This window comes from Eptesicus fuscus, chromosome 12 (assembly GCF_027574615.1).
Source record: "Eptesicus fuscus isolate TK198812 chromosome 12, DD_ASM_mEF_20220401, whole genome shotgun sequence".
In the NCBI taxonomy this organism is placed as follows: Eukaryota; Metazoa; Chordata; class Mammalia; order Chiroptera; family Vespertilionidae; genus Eptesicus; species Eptesicus fuscus.
Window position 1 is genome coordinate 69,455,689 of NC_072484.1, and position 21,325 is coordinate 69,477,013.

The 21,325-nt window shown below is 51.6% G+C and overlaps 1 protein-coding gene across 5 annotated transcripts in view; it reads right to left on the reverse strand.

Moving 5' to 3' along the window:
• The window catches only part of TOX2 (TOX high mobility group box family member 2), a 107,733-nt gene that overhangs the window by 70,058 nt on the left and 16,350 nt on the right, over positions 1-21,325 (reverse strand). The window lies entirely within an intron of this gene.

Here is a 21,325-nt window from a genome sequence, read left to right on the forward strand (position 1 = left end):
GCTGGTGACAGAACTTCTGAGGTTCCTCATTCACTGAACAGGGATAATGAGAGTCCCCTCTTCATGGGATGTTGCACTGACACCAGCAGAGCACTTGGCTCAATTCCAGGTAGTTCCCTTCCCTTAAGACAGGTGACTTGGACCCTGTTCCCTAGAAGCAGAGCCTGAGTCAAAAATTCAGATGCATGTGGTTTGGGAGAAGTATCCTTTAGGAATAACCGTACAGGGAAGGAGGGAGGTAGAATAGGGCAGTGCAAGGAGCTAAGCAAAGGATGTGGTCTCCGCTGGAGACTTGCTGCAGCCTGATCCCATGGGGAGCTCCTGGGTGTCACCAGGCAATCTATTACTTTGATAAAAGTGAAACTTTTTTTTAAAAAAAAACCACATATAATTTATAAGTATGCTCTAAAAGAAAGAATGGAAATGGAGGGAGATGAAGTTTAACCAGGTATTTGAAACATTTGATAAAGCAATAGGAATCAATCCCAGCATGAAGCCAGGGGCTGGCCTTTTGTAGCTCCACTGGCTGTGGGCTGCCCTTAGCAGACAGGTGGGGGCATAGCCTTCTGAGTAGGATGGCCCCTGTGTGACCGAGGACAGCTCTCCAGAGAACTGTGCCAGCTGTGAGCCTTTTGCAGCCAGAGCTCACGACAGATGGGGGATGGCTGTGCTAGCTAGTCAAGTTTCTGGGTGGGGCACCAACAGCAGCTGGCCATTTTCATTGAAAATTTTATTTTATTTCTTAGGTGATATGCACATGGTTCAAAATTCCCAAAGTACAAAAAGCAACAGAGTGAAAAAATCTCCTCCCACCGCACCGCCCAGCCATCCACTGCCTCTCTCCAGGGGCAGTCGCTGCATCTACCAGCTTCCTTTATATCCTTCCGGAGATGGCCCGCATACATACATTCCATCGTCGCTTCTTTCACACACATAACAGCATATTATACACACTGTTTTGCACCTTAAGTTTCTCCTAGCAACACATCTGGGAAGCCTTCTTGTTCTTTTTCTTGTGGAACATGTTTTTATTGATTTTTTTAGAGAGAGAGGAAGAGGGAGGACAGAGAGATAGAAACATCAATGATGAGAGAGACTCATTGATTGGCTGCCTCCTGCATGCCCCCCGCTGGGGATCAAGCCCGCAACCCAGGCATGTGCCCTGACCAGGAATCAAACCAGCAACCTCCAGGTTCATACGTTGACACTCAATCACTGAGCCACGCTGGCTAGGCTGGGAAGTTTTTTATATCAGCACAGAATTCTGTCTTCTGGTACCTAGTATTCCACAGGATGGACATAAAATAGACATGGAACTAGTTGGGCACATGGGCAACTGAGTTGTTTCTATGAATAGTTAGTTGTGTGCCTCCATCGCCTCGCAGGGGTGTGAGTTTCCGGTAGGCTCTGTCTGTATAACCGCTGGGTCCCGCTGTGTGTGCCTTTGTAACTTGGACAGACATTGCCAAGCAGCTCTCATGGAGGCTGTGAAAGTCCACACGCCCACCCTCAGGCACAAGATGTCAGTTCATCCAGACCCACTTCAGTCGGACAGGCTTTCCTCACAGCTGCCTCGGAGGCCAGCCTCCACCACCACCACCGGCCCCAGGTCCCCTGGCCGTCCTGCTCTTCCTTGTTCTTTGCTCCATAGCCCCCTTTATCTTCTAGCATCCGCATAATTTACCAAGTTCACTGCTTATAGCTGGACCCCCCCCAACACACACACACACACACATACTAAAATAGAGGCTCCCAAACACCTAAAACAGTGCCTGGCACACAGGAGATACTCAATAAATGCTTATGGATGGATGGGTGGGTGGATGAGTGGGTGGATGGGTGGATGGGTGGAACACATTATCTTTACCAGGACAGTCTTCCCATCAAAGGCAGTGGAATTGGTGGTTACATCCAAATGCCTTCCCCGCAGAGGGACAGGCAGAGATCCTTCCGTGGCTGCTGAATTAGCTGAAGAAAAGGCCATGTCATGCCTAGGATCCGGGGCACTGACTCCAAATGCACGGCTCCGTCTACACACTGGACATAGAGCTCATGCTTCAAGGCCCTGCTCAGAGACCACCTCCTCCAGGAGGTCTGCCATGCTGTCACCTCCTCTGACTTACAACATAGATTGTCAGCACGTCTGTCTTCTGCCCCCGTGGGGGAGCAACATCGAGGCTGGCACAGTGTTCCGGTCACCTCCAAGCCCCCCAGCACCTACCACGGGCTGGCATCAGGAATGGGACTGTGAAATGGGCGGGGCAGGGAGCTTTCAACCGAAGCTCCTGCGTGTCACCAGGGCCATCTATTACTTCGATAAAAGTGAAACTTTTTAAAAAACCACATGTAATTTATAAGTATGCTCTAAAAGAAAGAATGGAAATGGAGGGAGATGAAGTTTAACCAGGTATTTGAAACATTTGATAAAGCAATAGGAATCAAACAGTACTGTATGGGTTAAAGGCATGGGCATATGTACCAAAGGAGAAGAGGGAGCGATGACCCCAAAGGCCCGTGCTGTGGCCCATTTGTTAAATGCTGGCCGGGACGGAGCCACCATGAAAGGAGGGGCCCTGTGTGCCTTCTCCCTCGATGCACACAGCGGGCACTCAACAAATGCCGAGTGTACCCACCGCCGAAAATACTTTCCGTCCAAGGTCTCATTCAAACCTTGCAACAACCTAAAGCAGCAGGCACTCTTTTCCCTGCTGAAAACCAAGGAAACGGGTTGAGAAGATACGCAGTTGCCCGATGGCACAGGTGGGGAGAGGCTGGACTTCCGAGGGTCTGTTTGCGCTTCGGCTTGCTCTCCGGGCTGGGAGCTCCTTGGCAGCAGGGACCCGCTTTGCCGCACCCGCACTGTATAACCGACGATCAGCTCGGCCCTGGCACACGATAGGTGTTTGAGGAGGATGTGTTAGTGGTTTGGGAGGGAGGACTTATCCGCAGTAGCAGAGGGGAATGGCACTGGGGATGTGAGCAGGAGAGACCTGGGTTTTGATGTGTGTGCTGGGCGTAGGAGGGCGGTCGGGCAGTGGGTCCCCTGACATCACCAGAGCCTGCCTCCAGTGGGCTTATTCATTCACTCGTCTCCTCCACATGTGGGAGTCAAGCCTGCTTCCTGCTTTTAAGGGGAACCTGAGGAGTTGGTGGCAGTTCTCAAGGCAGGGCCTGGGTCAGCCTCCATTTGGTTACCCCGGTGCCTGGCACGGGTGCTGGGAGCACACTGAGCTCGGGACCTGGCTACTGAGCAGCCATGAGCAGAGCCCTGAGATGGGGGGACATCTTTTCTCTGTCCACCTCTGCCTAGGGTGGAGCAGGGAAGAAAGGAGAGAGAGAGGAGGACCCCAAGGGCTTCCAGGCTTCGAGCTTAGCCTCCAGGGCACTAAGGCCTGGCTTACCCCTCAGCCTTCCTCCTGAAGGTTCCTTTCTGAAAGAAAGAACTTACAGGCCACGGGGAGATGTCACTAAGCCAGCCTCTGTGCTCACAGGCAAGATGGAAACACCACATCCACACCCACCACACAGTGAATGCTCAGTGTGTGTGTGACCACAAAGGTATACAACGTATACAGTGTGCCCAAGCATGGTGACCGCATATGCACCACAAACCAGTGGGGGCCCATGTCACACCAAACACAGCGTTCAACACAGCACTTAGTCATGCATGTACCACATCCATGGGTTTCACAAACCAACACAAACAGGTGTGTCCACAGCACAAGCATGAGTGTGCACATATCCATTTACGGGCCTGAGTATACAATACACAGCATGCACACATGGGAAGGAGGGGAGGCCCAGATGTGTGTAAATACACCATGTGCAGCCATGTAGATATAACTCACATGGATGTGCACTGCAACATGTACAGCTTGAGCAGGTAGAGACATGCAAAGCAAAGATGCACAAGAACTTAAATTCTGTGCATAGCTCACAACTCATCAGTCCCTCAGTCAAAAACCTCTTTTCACACCACACAGCCTTCTGTATGCTTTAAAATGTGAAAAGAAAAATGTAGAGGGAAAGATCAGTCTAAGAATTTCCATGAAGCACCAGAACATCCTCTTAGCACTCACTGGAATAGATTAATTTTCCCCATTTCATATTCTAATTATAATTCCTTTTCCCATCGCCATCTTCAGTCCTCATTACAGCTGGAAGATTGTTCTGCAAAAGCCAGGCCTTCATCTTCTCTTCCCAAGAGTTTTGTCATGGAAATGAGTTTTGGAATCTGAAAGAACCCACATTTTTGCAAACATCGAATGTGTGGGATAACCCTTTCATGACGGCCACCAGGCACCCAGTTCACAGAGGCTTCTAAGGGGGTTTTCTCTCCCCACGCTGTGTAGTCCCCTTGGCCAGAGGGGCTCCTGGGCCCCTATTCCAACAGCCCCCACCCAATATAGATCCTTTTTAAAAAAATCTTTAAGGAAACCGAGCAAATAGGCAGCCAAAATGAAAGGTAAGAAAACCTGATCTTAGTCAAATGATGCTGGCTTCACCTGAGCCACCTAGGGCAAGCTCCTTAACTGCTTGTAGCCTCAGTTTCCTCATTCTTATGGCCTACAGAGCCACTTATTCATAATAGGTATAAATTAAATATCTGTGTGTTAAACAAATATGGTAAGTGGGTGGATGAATAGATGGAAGGGAGGGAGGATGGATGGATGGGTGGTGGATGGTATAAATCAGCAGTAGAAATACAACTCAAGTCACATATGTAGTTTTAAATTTTCTAGTAGCCACAGTGCTCAAAAGTCACATGTGGCTGGTGGTTACCATAAGGCAGGAAATAATAGGAACTGGTAAAATGAGTGAATGCATGGTCAGTAGGTATATGGTGGTTGGGTGGATGAATGAGCAGATGGGAGGGAGGGGAAGATGAATGGTTTGGGGAATGAATGGGAGAGATGGGCCAGTAGGTGGATAAAGAGATGACACCACGGCTGGGTAGATGGCATCAGAAGATGAGATGGGTAGGTGGAATAATGGATGGATAGGCAGAAGGGTGGTTGGGATGTGTGGACTGGATAGTTGGGATTAGAGGGATTATCGGGTGGGTAGTGGATGAGATGGAATGGCTGGGTGAATACGAAGAAATAAGTGGATGGGAAGAAGATTGAGATGGTGGGTGGGATAAACAAATAGATGGTTGGGATGTGTGTGTGTGAGAGGGGATGCCTGGGTAGATGCCTGGGATGCCTGGGTGAATGAAATGGGTTGAATGGGTGGGTGGGATGAATCATGGGTAGATAAGTAGGTGTGATATTTCCTCCTCACTCTATTCATGCTTTTCCTGGACAATGTCATGGTTTCTCAGGGCTATGACATGTCATTGACTCAAATGTTCATCTTTAGCTAAGTTCATTCCAGATTCCAAGATACAGTTTCCCCCTGGACATCTACCCCATTTGGTCCATGAACATCCTAAATTCAACACACCCACCCAACACTGAACTCATGACATATGTGTAGACCTGCTTATTCTCTAGTGCTCCGCCATCATAAGAGAAGGTGTCATCTTCCACCAGTGCCACAGGGTGACTCTAGACCCCTTCCATCCTACATCCTCCTGATCCAATCGCCTGCAGAAGATTTCTGCTCAGCTTCTCCCCCCAACCCTCAACACCCAATCCATCTTCCACCCTAGCTATCACAAGGGATCTTTTGGCAATCACTCCACTGCTCAGATCAAAACCCTACGGTGCTCCACATCATGAACCCTGGCATCCAGGAAGCTCCATGACAACTGGCCCCAAGTCTCAGCTCCTACCGCATCCCGAGTGTTGCAGGAGCCTCCAACCCCCCCACCCCCCCACCCCCGCCTTTACATTGTCCCATCATTTTTTTTTTCTGGCAACGCACTCCAACTTTAACAGTCTTGCTTGCTATAAGCCCATATTCTTGGACCCACCCTTAAAGCTTCCATCCAAAGTCAGATTTGGACTTAATTCAACTCCCTGGTCTAGTGTGATATACTGGGCAGCACCACTGATTGCTGAATCAGAGTATGGATTGGTTCCACGACTTATTAGCTGTGTGTGACCATCTCGTTGCCTTAGTTTCCTTACCTGTAACATGGTAGTGATGGCAGTTATTAATCCCTGCCTCATAAAGCCTTTTATATCTGTTATCAGATATTAGATGAGCTACTATCTGTAACATAATGCTTAATAATGGTAATTACTTTTGACAGGTGCTTAATAAAGGTTACCTGTTGTTGTTATTATATGCTAAACTCTCATCCCCTCATCAGCCGCATTCCCTCAGTCTAGCAGAGGACCATGTCTCCTATGTCACTGAGCCCATCCAATACTCCCTCCCCCAACTCTCTGCCCTTCCCCACATTATATCACACCCATCCTGACCTCTTTTCCTTTAGACTGAAAAGGTAGAGTGTCTACCTCCTGTTCAAGGTCAGCTCTTTCACCTTGACCCCGTCCCTCCCATGTCTTCCCCGCATTCATTCCCACCCTGGGTCCTGGTCTAAGACCTGAACAATATGAAATCAGTTGGTGCCCTTGTTGTATCAGGTACTAAGTACCTACAATGCACTTAGTCACGTGCTCCCAACCACTGGGGATTTACAATAAATAAAGTTTGTCCCAGGCACTGAAAAGCAATAAAAGGAAAGGGGGTGTGAGGTTACAGAGGGGACGACTGTTATTGTTCGTTGACTATATCCAGCGACTGCCTACTATGTGCCAACACTGTACTGACCGCAGGCATACTGTAATGGTTATGACACAGCCCCTGCCCTGGAGCAGCCTCCAGTCCTTTGAAGCAGCTTCAGGGAGAATGAAATCTTCAAGTCTGAGAAAGGAAGACAGGCCATTCTTTGCCCATAGTCCCAATACTAGAACAAGTAACTACGAAACTTGTGTGAAGCCCATTCCAAATGGTCAGTGATCACCAACAGTCTTACTTCGATAGCTACGTGTCCACACCTGAGGGTCAGCCAGTCGCAGAACCTCCTGCTTCTGAAAGTCTCCCATCCCAGGACCCTTTGCTTCCCCAAATCCTGCAAAGATCATCTCTTGCTTGATTTGGAGAGACTAGCTTTGCAAAGTGCAGCAATGAATTCAGCCTCTTGTTTCAGATAGCGAGTGATGGCAAACCTCTGACATCTTTGACAAATGTGACCATGGCAGGATGAGGTTATCGCAGGGGAGTGGAAGCAGGGAGGAGGGCCTTTCAGGAGAGGCATCCAGCAAAGGTGGCTTGGAAGCTCCATGATGAAGCTTGGAGGACACCCAGGAGTTGGCTAGGTGAAGGGCAGGGAACATGATATCCAAGGCCTCATGTTCATATATTTCTCAGGTATATATATTTCTATTGAATATATGCTGAAATGATAAGATTTTGGATATATGGGGTTAACTAAAATATATTATTAAAATGAATTTCACCTACTTCTTTTTCCTTTTTTGAATGTGGCTACTAGAGAGTTGTAAGGTACATATGCCATTTGCATTATATTTCTACTAGACAGATCTGATATCCAAGGCTGATGTGAGCACCTACTGTATACCAGACCTTATGCCAGAGCTGTGACTGGCTGTCTCATTGGAGCCCTCCCAGATCCCCAGGTTGCATGACCAGCCCATTGTAGAGATGAGCAAGGTGATGCTCAGGGTGGTTGGTGAACTTGCCCCAAGTCACACAGTCTGTTATGAACCTGGCCTTGACCCCACGTATGAAAGCCACAGTTGTTCTGTAGAAGTTGCTGCCCCTCCCCTCTGCACAGACACACAGATCAAAGACCAAGGATGCACAGCCCTCAGCCCAGCCAGTCACAGACACGGAGAGATGAGCCTCACGAAGATCTAAAGAGGAAACAATCAAAGCCGCATACACTGCTCCCTCCAGCCCCCACATGGGGCCATGAGAACACTCATTCTGCACAGATAAAACACGGTTCAAAAGATAGAGGCAGCGAATGTGCAGCTGCACGCTGGGCCCTGCCGAGAGTGCGGTTTTAGGTGGAAATCTCACAGAGATACACATCAAGACCAGGAGATGTTGGGGGAGGGGGACAGAGAGACGCTGCACAGATGGAATGGGGCAGGGATAGAGCCCCAGGCTCAAACCCGGACCAGACCCTGGGTGCTTACCTCCAGGCCCACTGGCACCTGGAGAAGGATGACAGCACAGTGGTTACAAACATGAGCTATGTCGCCAGGCTGCCTTGGTTTAAACCCCTGGCTTGCTTTTCAAGCTGTGAGACTTTTTAGCTAAGCTACCGTGTCTCAGTTTCCTCATCTAGAAAATGGGTATAACTATCCTTTAGCTTAAATACATTAATATACAGGAAGGGCTTAGAACATTGCCTCCTACAGAGAAGCACTTAATAATTATTAGCTGTTACTTACATCATTATTTAATCCTCACAAACAACCCTATCAGGGTGCTATAATTGCCTCTCTCCAGTAGATGAAGAAATTTTGTGGGGCTTCATGCAAACTTTGAAGGTTCTAAGCATGGAATAGACTTCGGATGCCTCTAGCCGCCATATATAATTTGAAATAAAATTCATAAATTAAAATCTTCATAAGAGAGTCCAACTGAGGCCTGATTTTTCCCATGATGATGACTTCATGCTTTCTTCCTGAAAAATCAAATATCAATTTCTTTCCCCCCCCCCCTCAAAAAAAAAAGTTTTCTCTTTACTGGTGGTCCTGCTTTGTCAGACATAACACACTTTCTTATTCTGCCTGTTGAGAACTATAATCCAGTGTGATGACTGGGGCCCAGGGAAGTTAGGGATCTGCCCAAGGCCACACAGCCAGGACATGCCCAAGCTGAGTCTGCAGTCCAGGCTGCTGGCCCCTCAACAGCCCACACTGGCTTCTCACTCCCACCATTTGCAAGCTGGTGACCTCACCACTCTGGGCCAGGGGCTCTGTGTACCTGTGAGGGGGACCGCCTGCCAGAGGCGCTGGGAGCCTGCCTCCTGAGCAAGCCCAGCATGTGGCCACTGCAGGACCCCCTCCCATTGCTGAGAATAGTCTCCTTGAATGGTGCCACTTGTTTTAGTCAAGAAAAATCATTGAGAGAGTGTAAACGCCACTGATCACTACAGCCCCGGTGGCAGATGGCTACCAGGAGGCTCCTCCAGGATGTGGGAGTCCCTGCCCCCAGATTATGGGGGAGCAAGCAGAGCCCTCCCACCTGGCTCCAACCACATCATGCTCCTTCTAGACCTGCGCTGTCCAGAATGGTGGCCACCAGACACATGTGGCTGCTGAGCGCTCAGAACATGGCTAGTCCAAACTGAGATGTGTGTACGTGTAATATATACATCGGTCTCAAAGACTGACTACACCAAAAGTGTTAAAAAGAATGCAAAATACCTCACCAATATATTTCTATTGAATATATGCTGAAAGGATAAGATTTTGGATATATGGGGTTCACTAAAATATATTATTAAAATGAATTTCACCTATTTCTTTCTCCTTTTTTGAATGTGGCTCCTAGAGAGTTGTAAGGTCCATATGCCATTTGCATTATATTTCTACTAGACAGAGCTGGTCTAGATGCCGTCCCAGCCACCCTCTGCTCCACACCCAGAACCTTGGAGATAGAAGAGTCCACATCAGCAATAGCTGAATCCAAATCACATGGAGATAGACATGGGGAAACTGAGGCCCCCAGACGGAGAGGGACTTGTTTAAGGCAAGAGTCTGGTACAAGGCATTCACTCATTCTACAAATGCTCATTGAGTTCTAAGTGCTGGGACACAGCAGAGGGGTGACATGGTGATGATGCCGGCTTCCTCGCCTGGCCAAGTCCCCCGGGGACCAGAGCAGCTGGACTTGGCACCAACTTCTCATCACCCCAGAGCTCACAGACTGCAGACCGGGGCTCCAGCCCCAACCGAGAGCAGACACATCTCAAAGACCATTATCCAGCTGCAGCCGCCAAGAGGGCCTGAGGGTAGGACTGCCCAGTGGGCATAGCATGGCCGCCTGTGTCTCTATCTACTGTCCACATTACCACAGATTTATGGCAAAAATTATCCTCTCTCTCCGTTCCATTTAAAGCCATTTGGAGCTCACTCCCATCCCCGATTATAAATCTAATTGCACATTCCAAACAGACAAGTGCTCATTAAGCTTTAATTATGCACATGTTGTTTTCAACAAACATTTTCATTTGGTCGCTCTGAGGGGGAACGGTTCCAACGGGGCTGCCTGCGCTGGCGGGGGCTGGGCCTGCAAAGTGGGTCAGGGCGTGGTGGATGGGGCCATCCGAGGGCAGGGCCAGGACCCCTTCAGATTTGGTTCATGACTTTAATGACCCTGCACCACCCGGCTTCTGCTGCAGGAGATGCCAATGTGTGTCTTCTCAGCCGTCCCACCTGTACCCCCAGTGTGTCGAGTCTCGCCTAAGCTGGTGCCAATGGGCCTCTCCGGGGTGGGGAGGAGAGAGGATAGGGACCCACACTCCCAGCTCTGACCCATAAACCCATTCCCACTGGGAGCTGGCTTCTTCAAAGCCTTAGGGCTTTTCCCTGCTCCCACCTGCCCACTCCTCCACTGCAGCTGAAGCCATCTTTCCTCAGAACAATCTTCCATTCCCATACAGTCAGCCATTCATCCCACAACTATTCGCTGAGCACAGACTTGATCAGGCAGTGAGGGGCCAGTGAGGATCATGACAGAGAAGACCCCTTCTGGCTCTGCCCAGTTCCCTCTCCTTCAAGCCCCAACTCCCCGCCACCCCCACTCCGAGGAAGAGTCCCAATTCTTTATTGTAGCACTCAATGCATTTGGGAGCCTGCCCCCTGCCAACCTGGCCGTCCAGGCTGGCCTCCGTGCCTCTCCCACCCTCCCCTGCTCTGCCTCTCTCAGATGTCTTGGGATCGCTGCATGGACCACAAGCCCCCACACGTCCAGGCCTCCACAGCTCTGTACTCCACCTGCACCTCCCTTCTCTTTCTTTTCCTTGCAGTTCCACTCACTCCCATGCTGCCCCCTTCCAGGAAACCACTGCTGACGCCCATCCCAGGCCACAGGGCTGCCCCTCTGCTGGGGACCATCCACAAAAGCACTGGCTGCACCAAAACACCGTAACCAGCTGCCCCACGTCCACTTCTAAGACCACCCCACCCCATTATTTCCCCAAAGGACCATCCCCCCAAAGTTGGAGAGAGGCACTCGTGCGCTGTGTGGCCTTGAACAAGGCCTTCCTCTCTCCGGCCTCCGTTTCTTCATTTGTGTGTGAGCGGGCTGAATGGGCAAGGCTCTTGGCCCCTGGGCAGTTCGGTAAGTTTAGACTTTTCTGGGTTTTCCAGAGCTAGACCCTCCTCTTCCCATTTGAACAGTGAGTGCTCCACAACCTGCCTTCCAACGTCCAGCCAGGTCCCTCCAGAGCACAGCGAGCTGGCCAGGGCAAGTCTGTCATGCGTAAATGGCACAAACCCAAAGATGGGCCCAGGGATCGTGCAGAACCCTAAGGCTACTCCCCAAAGGGCTTCTGGAAGTACAAGCAAGCGAAAGGAATGTGTCTTTTAAATGGATATCAAGATCCATTCAGCCCTAGCTGGTTTGGCTCAGTGGATAGAGCGTTGGTCTGTGGAATGAAGGGTCCCGGGTTCGATTCTGGTCAAGGGCACATGCCTGGGTTATGGGCTTGATCCCAGTAGGGGGCGTGCGGGAGGCAGCCGATCAATGATTCTCTTTCATCATTGATGTTTCCATCTCGCTCTTCCTCTCCCTTCCTCTCTGAAATCAGTAAAAATATATATTTTAAAAAGATCCATTCAGCATCTATGGTCACCTGTGGCTGTAGGGCAGGGTCCCGGGAAACACTCTGAGATGAGGCAGGAAGTTCACTGGGGAGCCTGCAGGACAGTGAGGAGGACTGGGCAGAGGGACAAGCTGAACTGTGAGAAGCACACATTAGAAGCCTCAACCTCCACTGAGTCTGGAGCCGTGACGGCTCTGCAGAGATGTCCCAAATTGAGGCAGAAAGCCGAGCCATTGCATTCCCAAGTGGGCAGTCATTGGATCCAGGCCGCCCTGGCGGAGGGTGACTGATAACCTTGGGCAAGGCCCCCTCCTTCCACCAAAGGCAATACCCAGAGAGACTTAGCTGTGAGCCAGCCACAGCCAATATTGTCACCGGCTGGCCAAGTGAGTGTCTCAGTCAGGCAGAGATCTGGGTGACTTATGACAGCATTCCCTACAGCGATGATCATTTATTCTCATTTGGACAACATTTACATAGCACTTACCAAAAGCCAGGCGCTCTTTTAATTGACTTACAAAAATTAGCTCATGTAATCCTCCCAACAACCCTCTGAGGTAAGGTACACTCCTAAGGCTCCCATTATACAGATGAGGAAACTGAGGACACACGAGGTTAAGTGGCTTGCCCAAGGTCACACAGCTAGCAAGTGGATGGAGTCAGGGTTCAAACCCAGGAACTGGAACTCCAGAGCCCAGACTCTAACGATGAGGCTGTGCCACTCCCGCGGTCTGGCCCTGCCGCCTCACAAAGACACAGAGCTGTCCACTTGCAGCCGCCTCCCCAGAGGCTGAGCTGTGGTCAGCGGTCAGCGGTCCAAAGCCTCAGGTCACCCGGCGCTGCCAGAACTTGTGCCTGACAATTATCTATCATCTGAGCAGTTGGGAATACATCCCAAAACAGTTCCTTGCCAAAGACAATTAACTAACAGCCACAGGAGCATACGTCGGGTGGGGCTGTGGCACGGGGTTGGGGGGCGGGGGGCAAGTGTGGCTGGGACAATGAGCAGCAGATGATCTGGAAGATATTTTCTCCCCAGCGCTACAAAACAAGCCGCAATCATGCCACAAAGGGCTTGTATTGTTGGAAGGGAAATATGTCAACGACAGCGTTCAATCGTGGGGCGGTTAAAAAAAGAAGGGGAAGAAAAAAAAAAACCTTTTGAAAGTGTAATTTGACCTAGAAAGGTTTTCTAGGTCATCTGAACTTGGCACTTTTGCATCTAACCCCAAAACCTAACACAGACAAAGTACCACGTTCACTTCCTCCTGTCGGTACCAGATAGCACAGGAAATGGTATTTGTAAACACTGCGGCTATGTATTTCAGCGCTGCATTAAAATCTGCCTGGGACCTGGGAGCCCAGAGAACACTGGGGCAGCCCAGTTCTGGAAGCCCGTAGACCTGGGCTCACGCCTGACTCCGCACTGAGAGCCGCTGTGTGGCGTGGCGGGGGTCCCACCTCTCGGATGCTCCGACTCCTCTCCTGTAAGAAGGGAATGGAACTGCTGGGGGTGTCCATCCCGCCTGGCAGTGCGTGGGCACACCGAGGTGCCCTAGAAAGGCGGGGCCCTCCGATCACCCCAGCTGCCCTCTGCTCTTGACTGTCGCACTCGCCTGCCCCGGGTCTGGGCTCTCCTTAGGAACCCTGCACCACAGGAGCCAGGAGGGCAGTGGGGGTGGGGTGGGAGCCCGGTACTAACTCACCTTTTCTCTCCAGAAAGCAGACAGAGAGCAAACCTCACTTCAAGGCACATCGGACGCCAATGAGTTCTTTTACTTCCTCTTTACCACCGAGCCACCAAGTGTAAGATAAGTCATCGGGACTCAGGCTGATAGGGCCTCAGAGACCTTCTCATGATCCCATTGGGGAAACTGAGGCAAGGGCTGGTAGATGGCCCACAGTTACTGGCAATAGCATGCCAAGGGTTATAGCCACCACATTACCAGGTCCCCAAGCCGTGTGTCCAGAAGAAGCCAGATTTAGCTCAAGCATGTGGGGCGCACCCCTGCCTAGGCCAAGCCCTGGCTGACCACCTACGATGTACCCAGCCACCTGCAGTCTCTGAAGGGGCCAGGGGCCCAGAACAGGTCTCCAGGGAAGCTTGGGGTCCACGGGGAGCATAGGCATTAGCACTGATGACGCCGGGGGTGCAGGAGCTAGGCCAGGTGAGAGTCGTGGATGTACCCCTCTCAGATGGAGGGACCAGAGAGCAAAGGCTAGGCAGCTGGGAGGATGATAAAAGTGGGGTGTATGCTGGGGGGAGGGTTGTCTAGAAATCATTGAAGTGGGGTTATAGTGCAGAGTGGATGGGGAATCAACATTCACTGAAAAAAAGAAGAAAAAGGTGAGAGTTTGAAGCAATATTTCTAAAAGAAGACTCATGCTGGGGTGCCCAGTGTGGCCAGAGAGTACAATCTTCTGTGAAGCAGCAATTGAGTCATTAAAGCCGTGTGGCCGTGACGTTGAAGGAGAACTTTAAATCAATGAAACAGAGGAGGAAGTGCAGAATCAGACACCCTGCCTGGGAACACACTAGGGTTAAGGAGGGCGCTAACGGTGTGCCCCTTTCCACGCGCAGTGCCCCACGTCCCATGGTGCACTCAGTCTTCCCAACAAGCCTGTGAGGGAGGCATCGTGATCCCGTTTGATAGAGAAGAAGAGCTTAACTGAAGCAGCGCGCTCAAGGATCACAGCCAGAGAGGGGCAAAGCCACGGTCTTAACTGTGCACGCCCACACCCCTCACACCACCACCCGATGTTGTCTCTCCTTCTGAAAACAAAGAGACAAAGACCAATTACTTAATACACAGAATGGGGCTAGCAAGGGTTGGCCTGCTCCTGTATTTCGGAACACTGAACCAGATACCCGCTGCAAGCCGCCCACCGAAATGTACTCGGAACAGATGAAAGAGTTAAACATGAAAAGTCATGTTTTCGGGAAATATCAGAAAACAGCACAGAACGTTTATCAGATGCGCGGCGGTGGTATAACTTCCTCGGCCCTCGAAGCAATCACGGAGGAAGGGAGATTGACAGATTCAAATACACACGCATTAATATCTTCTGGAGAAGGAAGCATAATAAAGCCACACAGAAAAGGACATCAGACTAAGAAAATAGCAGCAACTATGAGACAGTTAATATATACGATGCAGAAATGGCTCCGTCAAATTAAAGAGACAGCAAGATGCCGAAGGACACAAAGACACGACATGAGCAGGAAAGCCACACAGGAGGCAATCTACCCAGAAACACACACACAGAAAAAACATGCACTTGATTCGATGACAAAGGGCGGGGGGGGGGGTGGGGGGCTGGACACAAAACACAGATATTACAGTGAAACGGATCCTTCCCACCTCCGCTACCAGGGAAAACACTTTCTAGTCTACTGGGAAGCAATACGGGGGCCACCCCCTCTATCCCACGCCCCCCCCCCCATTCCCCACCCCAGGCAGAGAGCAGGGAAGACGAGGACCCAAGACCCCTGCCCACTGCCTCAGGAGGCACCCCCGCACCACACTGCCCATTAAGCAGGGCTGCCCACTCAGTCTTGCTTCAAACAGCCTTCTGTCCTGAGTGCCGGGGAGGGTAGCAGTGATGGAAGGGACACAGGCTCGGTCCTCCTGAAGCTGTGGTGTAGTGAGGGGAACAGGACTGAAATACAGGGGGTAAGGATACTGGGGACCGGAGTACATGGGAGCCCACAGCCTGCTCAGAGGAGGTGGGTGGCTTCCGGGCAAATCTACCCGCTGGCTGAACAGAATTAGCCAGGGGAGGGCGGAAAGCACCAAATGGGAGGGAGAGGGCAGTGGGAACAGCATCTGCCGAGGCCGAGAGCTGCAGAGGAGGGCTCCTGCATTGGAGAGGAAGGCAGTGAGGGCTGAGATGCAAAGCAAGCAGGACCTTATCCTGAGAGCGCTCAGGGCCACCCTGGGGCGCTGCATTTTAGAAACTGGCCTCTGGCTCCGGGATGAAGGATGGGTTGGGGAGGGCAAGGCTGGAGCATGTCTAGGAAACCAAGCAGAAGTTGCTGTGATCATCGGGGCTGGGACCAGGAAGCAGGACCCTGAGCAGAGCCTGGGCAGGGGAGAAACATTCGATAAAGCAGTAAGAATTAAAGCAGTGTGGCAGTGGTTCAGAAAGAGAAATCTACATCGGTGGTAGAAAGGGAGCCAGCATAAAACCATGACAGTCCCCAGTGTGTTTTCCAAAATGCAGAACCCAGAGTCGCAGAGATGAATGAAAAGTGCCAAGAGCAAGCGATCCCCAGGAGTCAGAAAGGGGGTGACTCATGCAGCTTGCAAACCCTAATTTCCTCTCCTTGGTCACACACTTCCTTCTGATTTCTTTTTCTGATGATTCATAAAAAAAAATTTTTTTTTGCCTTTTAAATCAAACCAGAAATGCTTGCACATCTGGGCTCATTCTGCCCAAGCTTTAACCTCTGCTCCTGAGCCAACAAAACCCAACTTAACCCCAGGTGGCTAAGAAGGCACTGGTTGCCGAGAAACCGAGAGGAAACGAGGTTTTTGGCTCTGCCCCGTGCCCCACGAGGTCCTCAGTGGCAGCACACAGATCACAGACCATTAGTCAGAAGCCAGACTTTGGATTTCAGATGAGGGTGTTTAGTGCTGAATCAAGCAGTGGGCACACATGTTGGGAGACCTTCCTTCTATATCCCCATTCTACAGATGAGGAAACTGAGGCTAAGAAAGGTAAAGGAAACTGCCCAAGATCTTCTGTCCATTAGGTGGCTGATCTGGGATTCGAACCCAGATCTGATGTCTTTCCACATGGACACGAGGACCCTTCAGGCTGCTAAAACGTCAGGCAGAGTTTTCACATTATGGTGACTATGGGCTGCACTAGGACTGGACCAAGAGCAGGTGTAACAGGAATTAGGCTGCTCCTCTTCAGGCGCTTGTCTCCTCAGACAGATCCAGGAGCATCTGGCCATCCTCACAGGCCCAGAGCTCCCTGCACCCTCCACAGACACGGCCCCAGCCCCCACCGGTCTCAGAGTTCACTGGGGGAGGCAGGCAAGAAAAAAGCAAAAGATGACTCAGGCTGCCACCTGAAGGATGGATCTGTGATACTCCATTCTGTCTCAGTTTGCTCATCTATGTAATGGGTTCATAAGAAACCTTGTGGCCCTAGCCAGTTTGGCTCAGTGGATAGAGCGCCAGCTTGTGTACTGAAGGGTCCCTGGTTTGATTCCGGCCAAGGGCACATGCCTGGGTTGTGGGCTGGATCCCCAAGAGGGGGCGTGCAGGAGGCAGCCAGTCAATGATTCTCTCTCATCACTGATGTTTCTATCTCTCTCTCCCTCTCCCTTACTCTCTGAAATCAATTTAAAAAAAAAAGAAGAAGAAACCTTGTGAAAAGCACTGCCAAGAGGTTCTTGGCATAGAGTTGACGCTCAGAGGGTGGAAGAACAAGGCCTGGGTTTTTGCACCTGATCACAAACCAGGAGAAGTCCATCCTAAATCATCTGTAAGTCACTCCCCTGCTTAAAACCCTTCCAAGGCCCTGCTGTCAGGATGAAGGCCCACATTTTCCTCTTGGTGCCCAGGCCCTGCTGATGTCTCCCGCCCCATCCCTCCCCCACCTCCCATCGGAGCGCTACTCTCCTGCCAGCTGAGCCATGCCTGGGTGTGCCAAGGCGCTGGGCCTGGAGCACAGGTCTCCTGTACACTGGCATTGCTGTCAGTCTCCCCTTCTTTCCTCCAAACACTCGATGACCATCAGTCCCAGGACAGCCCCGACCTGAACACTCAGAGGCTCCAAAAGTGGCTGTGGGCATGTATGTGAGAGTGTACATGTGCCCATGTGTGTACATGCACATGAAATAAGAACCCACACAAACCCAGCCTGACCCTCTTCTGCTGGGCTGGCTCTTCTCCCTTCACTCATGCATCCGTATCCTAAAGGGAGATTTACTGAGCATTTGCTTGGTGCCAGGCACTGTTCCAGGCCCCCGGAGACAGCAGTGACTAAAGATCCCTGGAGCTCCCCTCTTGCATTGCAGACAGAAAACAAACAAAAAGCATGGTCAATAAGTCACTTGCACAGCATGGTAGAAGGTTCTAAGAACGACAGAAAGCAGGTGGGATGAGCCGAGTGCTGGGATGGAGGATCTGCAAGTGAAACAGGTGGTCAAGGCAGGCCTCATTAAGAAAGTGACAGTTGAGCAAAGACTAGGAGGTGAGAGAGTGGGCCAGGCAGGTATGTGGGGGAGAAGCGGCCCAGGCAGAGGCCCTAGGGTGGGAGTGTGCCAGTGGAGATCAGGAGGGTGGGCAGAACAAGCAAGGAGCGAGGGGAGGAGAAGGCAGAGAGGCAAGAGGGGATGGAGTGTACCCCACAGATGGCACTAGATTACCCCTCCCCAGCACTTTTTCCGAGGCCTTATCTGATGCTGTGGTCAGAGGAGCCAGCGAGGGCAGGGGTGAGGCTGCAAAGCTCGGCACACACATTGGAGGAACCTCAGCGGGGCCTCCGAGCAGCTGACATCCGCTCGGCCTGCGGCTTCTTCCTGTGGCTTCTGCATCTCCGGTTGCCCCAAGGCTGCTATTTTTGCTCCTGCTGGGGGTTCTATGCAGGGCTCTCTGTGGACAGTACTGGGGGCCACTGGGCTTGGCCCCTCTTTGGGTTTGCTCTGCTCAGAGCAAATGTCCTAAGTGTCTTCGGGGACATTTGCTGTCCGGCAAGTGGGGAAGAAGAAGGCACTGGTTGTCGGTGTCATCTTGTCACTCCTCGTGGCCCTCCAAGCTCAGAAAGGTTAGGTGGCTTGTCCGAGATCACACAGCCAGACCAGACCACAGGCTGAGGATTACAATCCAGTCTGTCTAGGTCTGAAGACACTTAATTTGCAAGGATCTCTGCAGTTTCTGCCCAAATTAATGTTCCCAAGCTACTATCTTGTTCTATCTGGGCTTCCAGAGGCGGGAGGATAAAGATGCATCATCGCGGGCCGTGTCCCTCAAGGGCATCTCAGTACTGCTGGGAGGACTTGACGGGGTGGGCACAGGAAAGGGTCCCTGGCCCAGACTGTTGGAGGTGGGACAGGGGGCGATCAGAGAAGGCTTCGGGGAAGCAGCGATGCCACACACTGTCTACAAGAATAAGCAGGAGTTTGAGGGATGGAGGAAATCCTGCTTCTAGACAAAGGGGCTGCATACACAAAATCGAGAAGCATGGTAGCTTGACCAGTGGGAAGGGGGCTTTCGGAAGCAGCGGGGCAATGATTCTGCCTGGCAGGGAGGAAGCAGCTTGCCGACTTCAGATACTGAAATGAGACATGTGCCCCAGGTGGGCATAGTGAGGGTATCCAAACAGATCCCGCAGGCCACATGGGACATCCAATCAAAGGCTGCAAGCAGGGGCGTGGTTCACAAAGACACCTGCTTCGAGGAGAGGGGGAAGGTGGAGTCAGGGAGGCTCCCAGAGTGACCCAGGTGAAGGGGGAGAAAATGGTTGTGCCCTGAAGGTGGAGCCAGCAGGGAGTGAGGCACCTGCAGGGAGTGGGACAGAGAGGGGAGTCCAGGATGCCTTAAGCCGAGGAGTGGACAGCCACGGTGCTCCTCAAATGGGCATGATGGTGGAGGGCATGCCCGGGGCAGGGGGTGTGAGTGAAGACAAGGACCACCTCAAGCCACTGTCTCCTTCAGACGAACCCGCTTGGGTGAGGACGTGCAAATCAAAGCTGCCTTTCTGTACGCTCCCCCTCCTTCAGGGGCTGCCGCTCCTGTGGCTGCATTGTTCTGCACAGGAGGTAAGACTCGGAGAAGGTGAGTGAGTACATTGCCTAAACGTCTCAGAGCCAGAAATCAAGAGAGCGAAGCCTGCCAATCCAGGCCCACCCGATGCCACTCCAGGGCTCAGCCCAACACACACAGCGGGAGGAGACCCCATGCCCTCCCTGGGAAATGGCCTCCAGGGTCTGGGAGAAGCTGGAATCCACTCCCGGTCCATGATATGCCAGGGCGTTGTTGGCGATTGTCCACACACGGGAACGTTTGCCAGACTGAACAGGGAGAGATGGGGACTCCCGGGCCGCCCTGGGGTCCTGCTGAGGCCATCGGCGCTGCTGCGGCGGAGCTGCCTCCGGGGGCTCCCAATTTCATCAATTACTGGTTTGTGAATGCACGAGGCAGCAGGGAGAAGAGTCCTCACGGATGCCACTAACGGAGGAAGGCAATGAACTTCAAACATGACGCTCACCCACAGCCCTGATTTCCAGCATGGAGTAGAACAGTCGGGGTTGGTGGGGATAGCCTGAATTACTTTTCTGAGAGAATCAGAGATCAGGCGAAGAACTTGCCCAAGATCACAGAGCAGTTACATAGCAGGACACACGCATATAACCCCAGCCTCCCACGCCCTGGGCACCTTCATTCTTTCCACAAATATTCAGTAGGTGCCTCCTGTGTGTAAAACCTTGTGCCAGCAGACACCCGGGCCCCTTCCAAAGGCTCCCCAGGGTCCCCTCACCAGGAGGGGAGCACACCTTTATTTACTAAGCACCAACAATGTGCTTTCTACATCTTATCCCATTTAATCCGCCCAACAATCCGCCATTTTGTAGGCAAGGAAACCCCAGCTCAGAGAGGTAAGGCGACCTGCCAAGGTCACACAGCAAGCAAGGAGCAGAGGCAGGGCTCAAAGCCAAGCCTTAAACATGGGTTTGGCTTCTGCTCACCATGTTCGGAGGTAGGAGGGTGGATACTCCAGCCACACCCTCCCTTCCAAAATCACCTCCCTTGCAAGGCCGTCCTCCCCGGCCGGCCCAGGGCTCTCAGCAAGCACTGGTTCTGTGACCGGCTGTTCTCCCGAGACCCCAGCAATGCAATGCTGGTGACTAGTATTCAGTAAGCCATTCAGAAAGTGCCCAAAATAAGAGTCAGTTCTGTTTCAAGACAGCCAGTAAGTCCCTGTTAATCCCTCTCCCAGTCAAGAGCCCATGAAAGTAACCAGAGAAAGTCCTATCAGCCAGCGCCGGGGAGCACACTGTCGCCTTACAGTCGCGCTCCCTAAGAAGAAAAGCAGAACACAGGGTCTCTGGCTATAAGCTCAAGAGGAAAGCTCTTCAGGACACACACACACACACACACACACACACACACACACACACACACACTGTGAGCCATGAAATCCTCTTCCTGAGCACAGCTGGATGTTCTGGGTCATTCATTCATTAACATTTATGGAGGTCCTACCACTTAGTAGGCAAAGTGTTAGGCTGTGTGTATGTGTGTACATACAAGCATATACACACACAATCATCCTAACAGAGGGAAGTAGGTATCGATGTTCCCATTGTATGGATGAGGAGAGTAAGTCTTGCAACGCTCAAGAAGCTGGTGCTACGTCATTAACTGTATTTGGGGCCCAGCTGGGATTTGAAACCTAACCCAGACCCTGGTACACAGTGGGCACTCAACAGCTATTTCCTCAATGGCCGGCTGGCTCCGAAGCCTCCCGGCAGACCTGGAGTCCTGTGGTCTTTGCTCTCAGACCCCGTGTGGAGAAAGTGGAGATCACCCAGGGGGCACAGAAGCCCAT